Consider the following 12,692-nt stretch of genomic DNA (forward strand, 5'->3'; position numbering starts at 1 on the left):
CCTGCGACTAGTCTGCCTTGCTTTCATCCATTATGCCCAGGGGTAGTCAGTGGTGCATGGACCAAGTCTTTCTGTGTGTTTTCTTGATTTTCAATATCATTTAGGGCATGGATGCCATTGGGCTGGGGTGATTTTTTGTGTGTATTTCGATTTTTTGGGTGTTGTTGGGGTCTGGTCCAGGGCCTGGCCATGTGGGTGGGGGCCATTTTGAGGCCTGGTCCAGGGCCTGGCCATGTGGGTGGGGAACCAGGGGCCATTTTATAGCCAGGCATTGTGCTTTGTGCCATAGGCCTGCAACCAGTCTGCCCTGCTTTCAACCATTATGCCCTGGGGTAGTCAGTGGTGCATGGACCAAGTCTTTCTGTGTGTTCTCTTGATTTTAAACATCATTTAGGGCATGGATACCATTGGATTGGGGTGATTTGTTTTTGTGTATTTTGATTTTTGTGTGTGTTGTTGGGGCCTGGTTCAGGGCCTGTCCATATGGGTAGGGGCCATTTTGGGGCCTGGTCCAGGGCCTGGCCATGTGGGTGGGGGTCTAGGGGCAATTTTGAAGCCAGGCAGTGTGCTTTGTGCCATAGGCCTGCAACCAGTCTGCCTTGCTTTCATCCATTATGCCCAGGGGTAGTCAGTGGTGCATGGACCAAGCCTTTCTGTGTGTTCTCTTGCTTTTAAACATCATTTAGGGCATTGATGCCATTTGATTGGGGTGATTGTTTGTGTGTATTGATATTGTTTGGGTGTTGTTAGGGCCTGGTCCAGGGCCTGGCCATGTGGGTAGTGGCCATTTTGAGGCCTGGTCCAGGGCCTTGCCATGTGTGTGGGGGTCTAGGGGCCATTTTGAAGCCAGGCAATGTGCTTTGTGCCATAGGCCTGCAACCAGTCTGTCTTGATTTCATCCATTATGACCAGGGGTACTCAGTGGTGCATGAAACAACTCTCTCAGTGTGTTCTCTTGATTTCAAACATCATTTAGGGAATGAATGCCATTGGATTGGGGTTATTTTTGTGTGTATTTTGATTTTTTGGGTGTTGTTGGGGCCTGGTCCAGGGCCTGGCCATGTGAATGGGGGCAATTTTTTTGGCCTGGTCCAGGGCCTGGCGATGTGGGTGGGGGTTTAGGGGCCATTTTGAAGCCAGGTAGTGTGCTTTGTGCCATAGGCTTGCACCCAGCCTGCCTTGCTTTCATCCATTATGCCCAGGGATACTCAGTGGTGTATGAAACAACTCTTTCTGTGTGGTATCTCTCTCTTCTAGCAATTTAAACATCCATTTTGGATTAGAATTTCAATTTTTATTTTGGGTCTTTCCGTTTTTGGGTGTGTTCTGTTAATAATAATAAATGCCTAGTTGCAAATATTAATTGAAGCACGACATATGCAACATTTATTTAACTGATGTTCCTCTGGCTTCCTTTGCTTTAGGTGCACAAAGTCTGACAACCAGGAATCATCCTCATCATCATCACTTGTTGTAGTGCCAGGAAGAAGTCCTGCTGCGGTGTGTGCACAACGTCACGTGACGTCACGTGTGGTGGCCACAGACAACTCTGCAACTCGTGCAACTGCGTCCTGCTGTCCTGACATCTGAAGAAGATGGGCCCAAAGAAAGGTGGTCGGAGCTCCTCTACCAAGAAAGTTGCCAGTGCCACTGCCAGTAAGAAGGAGCAGAAGAAGCAAGTGGCGCCACTTACCAAGGAGACTGGTGTGCCGACAGACACTTTTTGGGGGGGAAAAAAACTACGCCTGCAGCAGCGGTGTCCGCCGGGGACCAAGCGGGGAGCAGCACTGCAGCTTCATTGGTCTCAGTGCCACCACACCAAGTTAGGCCCAAGTCCATGATTGCCGCAGAGGCAGCCTCTTTAATTGCTCTTTCACCATCGACCAGTGATGTTGGTGTTGACTCATCGCAAAGTAGCATCCTATCAACGCAGGGTATAACTCATCTGACGAGTGTTAAACCACAGCCGCAATGACAACCACAGGTGCAACAAGGAGAGGCGCAAGGAGAGGCGCAAGGAGAGGCGCAAGGAGAGGCGCACGGAGTGGGGCAAGGAGCGGTGCAAGGAGTGGTGCAAGGAGTGGGGCAAGGAGTGGCACAAGGAGTTGTGCAAGGAGTGGCGCAAGGAGTGGCGCAAGGAGAGGCGCAAGTAGAGGTATAAGTAGAGGCGCAAGTAGAGGCGCAAGTAGAGGCGCATGGAGAGGCACAACTGCCCACAATGCTTGTTCCTCCAGAAGTAGGGGCACATCAGGAAATCTAGATTCAAGCGGAGGTATCATCCGAGCAAGCCACTCCTCCTGATGATCCAGTGTCTTCCCGATCCCCAGCAAGAAAAAGATCAAGAAGGGCTAGTACAAGTTCTTCCCCAAGCCCCCTTCCTTCTGATGATCTAGATCTTGATTGGAACCCACCAATACAGTCTGAGAGGGAGGCACGCCATGAGCCGACAAAGGTAGCTAAAAGGAAAGTTTCCGCAAGGCTTTCACTTATGTGTGACGACGAACAAGAAGTAGAAGTGGTGTATTCTGCTACTGATGAACAGTCTGACGATGACGACTCAGTCATCACAGTCGTCACTCCAGCCCCAGCGGGCATGCAGCAGACAGACATTTTTACCCTATCCCGAAATGATGGTGTGCAGGATGTGGGCAGCGTGGCACTGGTACCACCACCAACACAGGTAACTACTACATCAACACGACCTACAGCTTCCATATTTTCTCGTCAGAAGGGCCGGCAGGGACCTCCATCCTGCTCGACCTCCAGTACCTCAAGTAGTTGTGCTGTAAGTGCACAACAGAGTCAAATTCAGCCATGCCATCCTCCGCTTCATCTGGCATTGAAAGTAGCACCTCCACCACCACCAGAAATCTCAAGTCCCCAGTTTGGGACTTCTTTAGTATTAGCAAAAAAGGCAGAAAACCTAGTCATTTGTTTGATTTGTAAACAAGTAGTTAGTCGGGGTAAGCTTGGTACCAACTATGGTACCGGAGGCCAGAGAGGTCATCTAAAAAAACACTACATTATCCAGTGGGAGGCGCACCTAAGTAACATCCGGAAAGCCAAAAGTACAAATCCAAATGTAGACATTGTTCTTGCATCTGATGACGAGGAGGAGCTGATCGTGCAGGGGGGAGGTGAACAACCAAGAGACATTTTTTCTGGCACACACAGTACCGCTGGCAGCAGCACTGCAGTGGTAGCACCCACACCCTCCAGTACCCCAGCAACTACAAGGAGGTACAGTAGTCTGGTAGAGACACCAATGCGAAAAAGTACATCAATGAGCCTAATTGGGTTGAAGAGGTCTGGATCCTCCTCATCACATAGGAAAACAGCCCAGACCACCATTAAAAGCATGTTTTGGTCGGAGACACCATTTGAACGCAACCACCCAACGGCACATCTTTATAATGCAATGCTGGCTAAAATGTTAGCGCTGGACCTTCTCCCTTTTTCTTTCGTGGAAGGGATGGGTTTTCTAGAATTTGTGGCAACAGTCTGCCCTAAATGGAAGGTTCCTAGCCGGTCCTATTTTGCCAGAGTTGCGGTTCCAGCACTACAACAAGATGTGCTGGAGGTGATTGGGGCAGCTTTGCAGAAGAGTGCTGTTCACACTATCCACCTGACAACAGACATGTGGACCAGTTGCCAAGCCATTGATTACATGTGCATCACTGCACACTGGGTCTCATTTGCGGGGGTTAGAGACTAGATATCCGCAGGTATTGACAGTGCCACAATTTTTCAAGCTAGTCGGACACATGCAACAGTAGCCTTGTATGTCATGGAGAAATCTCATACTGCAGTAAACATTTTGGAGGAGTTTAACAGTAAGGTCTTTAAATGGCGGTATCCAAGAAAGCGCATGATTGGTTATGTTTCCACGGATAATGACAGTAATATAGTTAGGATAAACCTAAGGGGCCCAGCCCCACAAGGGCGACTGGGACAACAACATGCATCAACACATGGATTATTTTTGGCAATAAAACGTTCAGTTCTTTTTCTCATTTGTTCATTTAAAATAAACTTTTATGTTTCCACCAAAATATTTAAAGAATTGTACATCCAAAGTACTTTTCAATAACATTTAAACAATTTCATATGTTACAACCAATATCACAATGTACATTATTAACTTCACACCCAATGCATTTCGAGACTTTGGTCTCTTCTTCAGGGGTATAGCTGCAAAAGAAATTATATCATGAGACAAAATTCATTTGAAAAAAGAAAAAAATTCTACTCTATACACATCAGTTAATCATGCCCAATCACCAGCACCTGTGCAACATGCCACCTCAAATCAAAACTTACTTGAAGTCCTTAATGTATTCCTACAAGGAACAACTGCAAAACGAACAACAAACTTAACTACAATCCAACACCGAATCCTGACTGAATTTCAGCTCATATGAAAACCAAATCCTATGTACCTTTGTTTCTGAGAATCAATTCTAACCAAGATGGAGCAATCGCTGATTTCCCCTGTAGTCCTGGCGCTGAAAAATTATATGAACCCTGGTCAAAAACGTGTAATCCGGTAATCACAAAAGCAAGAAAAATGTAGGTAACCATGCTCTTACCTAAAACAATGTTCTGATCGTTTGGTAGCCAGAATAATCTATGAAATAAAAATCAAAAAGCGAACTGTTATCCACCCTATGTTTAAAGAATCGAGACCTCAGATACGACCTTCTAGCTCACTATTCTTACCTATCAATAGATGTGCTAATCTTGCCACCATCCGTACTCGACACTGTCGACAAACGCCATAAACATCACCAAGCTTCAGGGAAAGAAATAATCCTTCCGCGTCACGTGATCGCGGTTAGAAGATCATGAAGCTCAAAAGCGGTCTAATGTAAATACGGAGCTCCATGTGAAATAAAACACAGTGGAAATACGATTAGATCAATGTATTCTGATGTTATTAGTCGGCAAGAATCAGCAAAACGATATACGTGAAGCAAAAATCAAATATTATTACTAATATCGCGAATAAAACAATCGTGAAACAATCTTAAAACAAATCATTCTAATTCAACACAAACGTATCTTACATAGATAATAAATGCCAGGGGGCTCTTCCACTATTAATGCAATTACCAAAACAGTCTCTATTCTTTAATACAATCCACAGAAATAAAAGAAGGACTCATATTCAGCGTCACCTCTGACTGCTCATTCATGAAAGTAAACAAAGGACTGATTCTGTATTTGGTTCTGGTTCACAATACAAAAACTCCATAATGCACAGATATTTGATTTAAAATAAAATACATGCAATGTGATTCATATACAATACATCAAGAAAAGCTATGCTTTTAGTATACTTTGTTACACAGGTGATCATCACTACTCAGTTGGTAAAAAATGTATCATGTTTGGGTATGTGTGTTTGTACTGTTAGGAGGTGAAAAAAGAACACTTTAGAGAAAACACGACATCTCCAATTTATTGTTGAGTCCCATCGGATTAAGAGTTCTAAGACGTTTTATCCAATATACTTACCGTTGGAGAAGCTTCTTTGAGTGATCAGATACAGGTTGTTTATCCACCTGCTCAATGATTTGGAATTTGAGTTGTGCTATCGTGTGCCTCTTGTCTTTCCAATAAGTTGCTAGTGGAGATGTTAAATTGCCTGTTCGTATTAGACTCTTGTGTTCAGAGAGTCCAGTTTTCATTTTACGTTCAATTTTTCCGACGTACAGTAGCCCACACGAGCATTTGATAGTATATATTATGTTTTCAGAATCACAAGTACTTCGGTTCTGTAAAGTAATCTTTTCTCCTGACTGTGGATGTAGAAGTATATCCCCCAAAATCGCATTGTTACAATGGATACAATTCCAACATTTGAATGTTCTTGTTTTTTGTAATTTCTCTTTTTTGTTTTTTGTCAAAAATTCTTTCAGATTATTTGACCTGGTATAAGCAAACAGAGGTTTGTTTTCGAATAGTTCGTGGAAGTCTTCTTCTGTCCTTAGTATTTCCCAGTGTTTAAGTATACTTCTTTTGATATCCCAAGATGCAGTAGAGTATTTTGAGACAAAAACTGTTCTATCAGTAGTAGATCTTAGTCTTTTTTCCAAAAGCTTTTGTCTGGGAATCTTACGTGCTTTCTGAATTTGTTTTTCAATTAGATCCTCAGGATAATCTCTGGTGAGGTAATTATTTTTTGGTACAAACACCACTTTTCACATGTTTTGTCATCTGAGGAGATACGGCAAATCCGTAAAAATTGTGAAAATGGTAAATTATTCACCAATGTCGGTGGATGGAAACTGCTATAAAGTAATGCAATATTTTTGTCCATCGCTTTTCTGAATACACTGGAATGTAAAATTCCATCTTTCAATTCAATCTGCACATCTAGGAATGAAACTTTGTTTTTGCCCATCTGAAAGGTAAACTGAATCCTAGGGTCTGCTAGATTCAACGTTTGAATATTGTTTTTAAGATTGTCTTCTGTGCCCTTCCATATTATGAATATATCGTCGATGAATCGACGAAAGCATATTAATCCTTGTGTCCATGATTCATCTTGCAGAATGTACTCATTTTCAAACCTTGCCATAAAGGTATTTGCGTATACGGGCGCTCCCGGAAAGCCCATGTTGGTTCCACTTAAATGAATGTAAAATTTGTCATCCCACATGAAATAGCTGTTTTGCAAGCAAAATTCCAAGATTTCTAAAATGAAGCTTTTTGGTGCATCTAAATCTTCTTGACTCAATAAGGCCCATTCTACTGCCTCAATTCCACTAGCATGTGGTATCAAAGTGTATAAGGACACTACGTCGATGGTACTTAAGATCCAATCGTCTGTGACTTTGTCCTTGATATTTTGTAAACATCTCAAAAAATTAGATGTGTCCTCTATGTATGTTTCCCACTGTTGGACAAATGGCTGTAAATAGTGGTCAATGAATTTTCCTAGATTTTCAAATAAAGAACCACATCCTGCCACAATGGGTCTGAACGGTGGATCTGTTCTGTGTTTATGCATTTTCGGTAAAAAGTAAATCCTTGGTCGTTTTGGATAGATATTCATTAAGTATTTTTTTTTTGTGGTATTGATCCAACGGAGTTCTTCTGCTTTATCCAAAATTGTATTCAAATTCTCCATGATTTCAAGAGTTGGATCAGTATCCAATTTTCCATATGTTGTTGTGTCTGTTACATGTTCCAAAGAGTTCTTATTGTAAAAATCTTTATCCATTATTACCAAGCCTCCTCCCTTATCTGCTTTTTGAATTTGGATATCCGTTCTGCTTGCCAATTCATTCAATGCACTATATTCTGCTCTACTCAAATTTTTTTGTTTTCTCTTGTAGTTTATTTTTTTCAAGTCTTGTTTTACAAGTGTTTCAAAGGTATCGAGGGATTTATGAGAACTTGGAGCCATAAAGGTACTCTTGGCTTTGAAGATTGGAATTTCTTTCATCGAATCCTGTGGGCAAATGTTTACAAAAAAAAAATTTAATCTCAGAGTTCTCATAAATCTGAATATGGCAATGTCAGTCTCCAATTCAGAAGAGTTGTACGTGCTAACAAAAGATGTTCCTTTGTTTAGAACTTGGTTTTGAAACTTTGTCAACTTGAGTTGTGATATGTTTATGACTAAATTCATTTCTGTGTTGGATTTCTCTTTCTCTTTCTCTTTTTCCTTTTCTTTTGCCTCTCCTTGTTTTTTGTTTAAAGGTTTGTTTGTCTGAGTTGTTGTTATTTCCTCTGGTTAGGTTTATTGTTATTTATGCTCAGTAGGCATTTACACAACATTGCACACTTATCGAAATATTAGAGTAAATTGTATCTGAGTGCGCCAGGTACACTAACATTTAGTAATATAGTTAGGGCCATGAATGATGGTGGTTATTTCAGAGTGCCGTGTTTGGCACACAGTATTAACATTGTTGTTCAAGATTTCTTGAAAAGAGAAAACAAATTCAGCAAGTTACTGACCACCTGCCGAAGAATCTGCACACATTACAGCCATTCTTTTAAGGCCCGGAAGCGGCTGAGGATCATTCAACGTGTCCGTAGTGTGCCAGTCAGAGGACTCATCCAGGAGGTGGCAACACGTTGGAACTCAACCTTCTACATTGTTGAGCATCTGTTTGAGCAGTGCTTTTAATCAATGAGTATGTCTTTAACACACGGGGTTCTTCTATGAAAGACATGAGTCTAGAGGTGGAGGAATGGGACCTAGTTAAAAGCCTGACAGACATGCTTCGTCCTTTTGAGGTCTTCAAGCGTGAAGTCAGCAGGGATGACTGTACTTTGGGTAAAGCTATCCCATTGTTGCACATGCTAGAGCACCAACTGAAGGCGGTGTCTTCAACGTTCAAAGATGATACTGACAAGCAAGATGCATGTCAGTTGGCGGAGAGCTTATTAACCCGCCTACTTGACAATGCAAGGCTTAAAGGAATACATTCTGAACAACATCACATTTGTGCCACTATTCTGGATCCACGGTACAAAAAGGCACTGGCCAGCAATATATTCATTCCTTTTAATGAAGCAGATGTTTCTAAAGTGCAAACATTGGCTAGCTCTGTCAACCACTCGGTTCGAAAAAGAGCGGCAGGAAATTGAAGGAACCGGCAGAAGTACTACTGAATCAGCAGGCCATCCGGCATCAAGGTCCATTTCTGTGGCCGAAGGCAGTCACTTTCCCTCAGATCCGTTACCGACACCAGCAACCGTATCATCATCATCCTCACCTTCACCAGGCCCAGCCATAATATTGTCGGAAGCGGATTGGATAACTCATCAAGGGTTTGCTCGTTCCAGTGTTGATGCAAAGGCCACAGATGGTACGCAAAGTGGAGCACCCATGGATGACCTTGAGTGGATGGTGCAGGCCTATCTGGATGACCCAACAGAGGTCTTCATTGATCAGAACCCATTGCTGTATTGGTATGGGAAAAGGGGTAATTGGCCTCTGATCACCAAGCTGGCTCTAAATTATTTGTCTTGACCACTCGCAAGCGTGTCTTCTCAACATGTTTTCAGTACTGCTGGTGCCATTGTAACTTCAAAAAGGACCCGCCTCTCACTCAAAAATGTGGAGAGGTTAACAATGATCAAGATAAATCAGCACTTCATACACCCAGATTACAAAATACGTGAACAATGCAGGAAGAAGAGGACACCGACTTAGGTGACAGAAGTCCTTCTCTGTTAGTTGACCTACTCCCATTTCAATTCACAGAGTTTGAGGACGAGCTGTACTTCCCTGACACCTAGGCCTGAAATACTGACTTCCTTTTTTTCATCCTTATTCACTTTTATGCCTGTGCGTCTTTTCTTTGTTTTGCAACTTTTACCACAACAAAACTCTATTCACAACAAATCCATCAGTAGCACTGTCTTCGTCTTATTTCCTTATTGAAGGTGCCGCTGTCTGCATTCCTGAAGTTCACAAGTTCACAACTCAGTCATGCTCCTCTATCCTCCTCCTCCAGACTACCCCTATCCATTTCCCTCAAGGCAGATGGATGGATTATGCAGAATCAAGAAACTGGCGCTTCGTAGACGAGTGCCCTCAAAACAAGTGGGACTGGAATTACTGACTATATGCTGACTGTTACTTCTGAAATTGACACGAGAGGCTATCTTTCTTTACAGTCACTCACTGGGATGGATCATCATCGTTGGTTTACGGAAGAACTATGGCCATTTCGTGAGGTAAACAAGTCAACAACAACCACAGCAGAACTACATGTCTGTCTAGTCGTGGTATGGAGTGGTCGAGTCAGTGTAGTGTTGTTATGCCAGAGTCCAGACAGCACTTCATGTAAAATTGCGGCTATGTAGCTTGCTGCATAAAATTAGACCTGCTTTGTCTGTCTGTGTCAAAGAGGTATGCTACATGGAGGTTGGTTCACACAGTGGTGCCTGCCTTGACCGTCTGCATGGCCCTGGCCTGCTGTGGGCTAATTACTATCCTTGAAAAGGAGACTCAGAGTATGCACTTTACAAATGATGCTTGCATGTAATACTGTCGTCTCTGAAAGTGAAAGTGTTATTTTTGCACTACACACCGTACCTTATATTTTTTCTCCGTGGTGTGTTAATATCCCTTCCTGTTTTTCCATTGACAATTACAGGCCGGCTTTCCTTTTACCCTGTGCGATGGGAAAAACATTAACTCAGGCTTACCCTAGAAATCCGCAATTCCGCATCTGTCAGGCAGGCAGTGCACAGTGTGTCTGGTCACCAAGATTGATCGACAGAGTGTCAGGTGGAATGTAGGAGTACCGCGAACAAGAGGAATGGCTGGATGCATGCAACTTCCCAAATTGAACAAGACAAATACAACATACAGTTACAGTATCCTCTTCACTTCTCCTTATCTTTTAAATAATGTTATTGTTGTGAACTTCTATGAGTGCGACTGCTCTCTGCTTCAAATTCATCCCTACAGCTATTTGATACGTTTCTTTGCTATTTTTAAAACTAATTTTTTATTGTACTAATACATGATTATTCTTTCTGAGGGCAGATAGGCAAGTGAATTTGCGTAATTACTGCAGCCCTGTACTGTGAAATTGTTTGTTCATAGTTAGTAAGTTGTAGTAACTACTACTTTTCAGTAACCTAACCATCCATTTAGCAAACAACTTCATGCATGAAGTGCACTTCCTTTATGTCCCTTAAAAGATTTATGGATATCTTCATATCCAAAGATTTGTTTTTCTACATTTGTTGTTTGTCCATGCTGTGTTTTTTTCCCCAAAAAACCCAATCCCATCCAATTTTCAAACCCTAACCCTCTTCCCCAGGCCTGTGTGGTTTTCATTGAGGTATAACTAAATGACAACAATAATTCCACACACTTTCTGGGGAGGATAAGGTCAAAGCAACAGAAAATCAATTTCAAGGCTGGTGAAGGAATCCAAGAATATAATCTTATTCTTATTCTGCTTGACACACACCCATGAGTATTTGAAAATCAAATCAGAATTTCATGTGCACCATCAAGTAGATTGATCATCAACAACAACCTCCTCCTACACGAGACAAATGTTTACGCTGCTGTGTCCTTCACCTTCAGTACTATTTCTTGTAGTAGCCATACTCCACGCAACTAGTACTTATACTTTAGCATTGCCTAGGCTACAATTTATGCCACTGTTTTTGTGTACTATACTATATTTCGTACTGTTATAATGCTCCGCTCTGGCCACTCAATGTTTCATTTCCTTTTTTTTCATATGCTGCTACTGCCAGTGTGTACCACTACTACTACCACCACAAAAATGACATTTCATCCGTCCAGGATTCCATAGCCAACCTTAATCGCCATTTGCCATGCAGCCAGCCCTGTGCCTAGCCCTATTGTCAAACACGAATCACAGATAAGATAAGCATTTTTGGGGAGGAAAAATAATGGAGTAGGAGAAGAGGAGAGACTGATGGTAGTACTAGTAAAGTAGTAGGACAATTGAATTCACTAAGTCTGTCAGTGGCACTTTTGTACAAGTTTGGGCGATTAGAGAATTTGAATACACCAGCCAGTTAAGTTTCAGGAAAACAGACGTGCAGTTAACCCCCCCTGCCTCCCCCACAAAACCGTAAAAAAACATGTTTAAATTGAAATAAATAATTATTTGAGCCCTAACAAAAATAAACTATCCCGCAAGAAGACCTGACCCACCCCCTCCCTAACCCCAACCAATGTCCATGAAATCAATTGCCCCAGTCCAAAAACCCCCACGCCCAATTCCTCGCCCCCAAAAGTCTTTAAAAAAGGGACAAGGGACAGTCTCTCTACTTCCGCCGGTGGTGTCCTTTGGCCAGGTGGTCACGCTGCTCTCTCCGGAGTTCCTTGAGCAGGGTTTACAGCCTCGCCACCTCCTGCTCAAGGGTGGACACTCGCAGGGTCAATCGGTGCACACGAGCCTTGCACTTGCAGGTACTGTGAGGGGCAGTTTTTGTTTTTGCTGCTCGGCGGCAACGGGTGGCTGCCGGACCACTGCTCAGTACCGCTGGAGGTTTGCCCTGACTGTATGACCCAGGGGCAGCGGAGGAGGATGCAGCTGTGGTGGATGTTGTTGACTGCGACTGCGAGTCATCCTCCTCCTCCTGGGCCACCAGCCGCCGATATTTGGCGACAATAGCCTCCAGCTTCCGTTGCCAGGCCCATCTATATGAAGATAGAAAAACATACTGTAACCAATGCTCTTTAAGATTAACACAAAATAATTCAGCAGAAAGTTGTGTCACAGTAGCACTAGCAACTTGCACGCACAGTACATAACATTTGTGGCATGTATCTATCTAACCTCTCACTTCGTCGGCCTCTGCTCTAACATTAGTGGGAGTTTCAGGAATTCTACTAGCACTATATGGACTCACTACATTAGACTCAGACAGTACACCAGTCTTCTTCTTCTCTCTTGTTTAGCGAAATTGGTACGTAAACTTGTGGAAGCCGGCATAATGCCAGGGCAGTCAACTTGCACCCAAGAAAAACAGACGCAAGCCATGATGACATAGACTTGCGTTACTGTTACCAGTCCAGTACATGCAGGTGGTGAAGCTCTTACTTTTCTATTACGGGTGACACTGGCCATACTCTGTTACAAGGGCTACTGCTTAATTAATTTAACTTTTACCCTGCCCTGCCCCTGACTACTACAAAAGGAAAATGAAGAAGATAAATAATATGATCA

This window comes from Lissotriton helveticus, chromosome 7 (genome assembly GCF_964261635.1).
Source record: "Lissotriton helveticus chromosome 7, aLisHel1.1, whole genome shotgun sequence".
Classification (NCBI taxonomy): domain Eukaryota; kingdom Metazoa; phylum Chordata; class Amphibia; order Caudata; family Salamandridae; genus Lissotriton; species Lissotriton helveticus.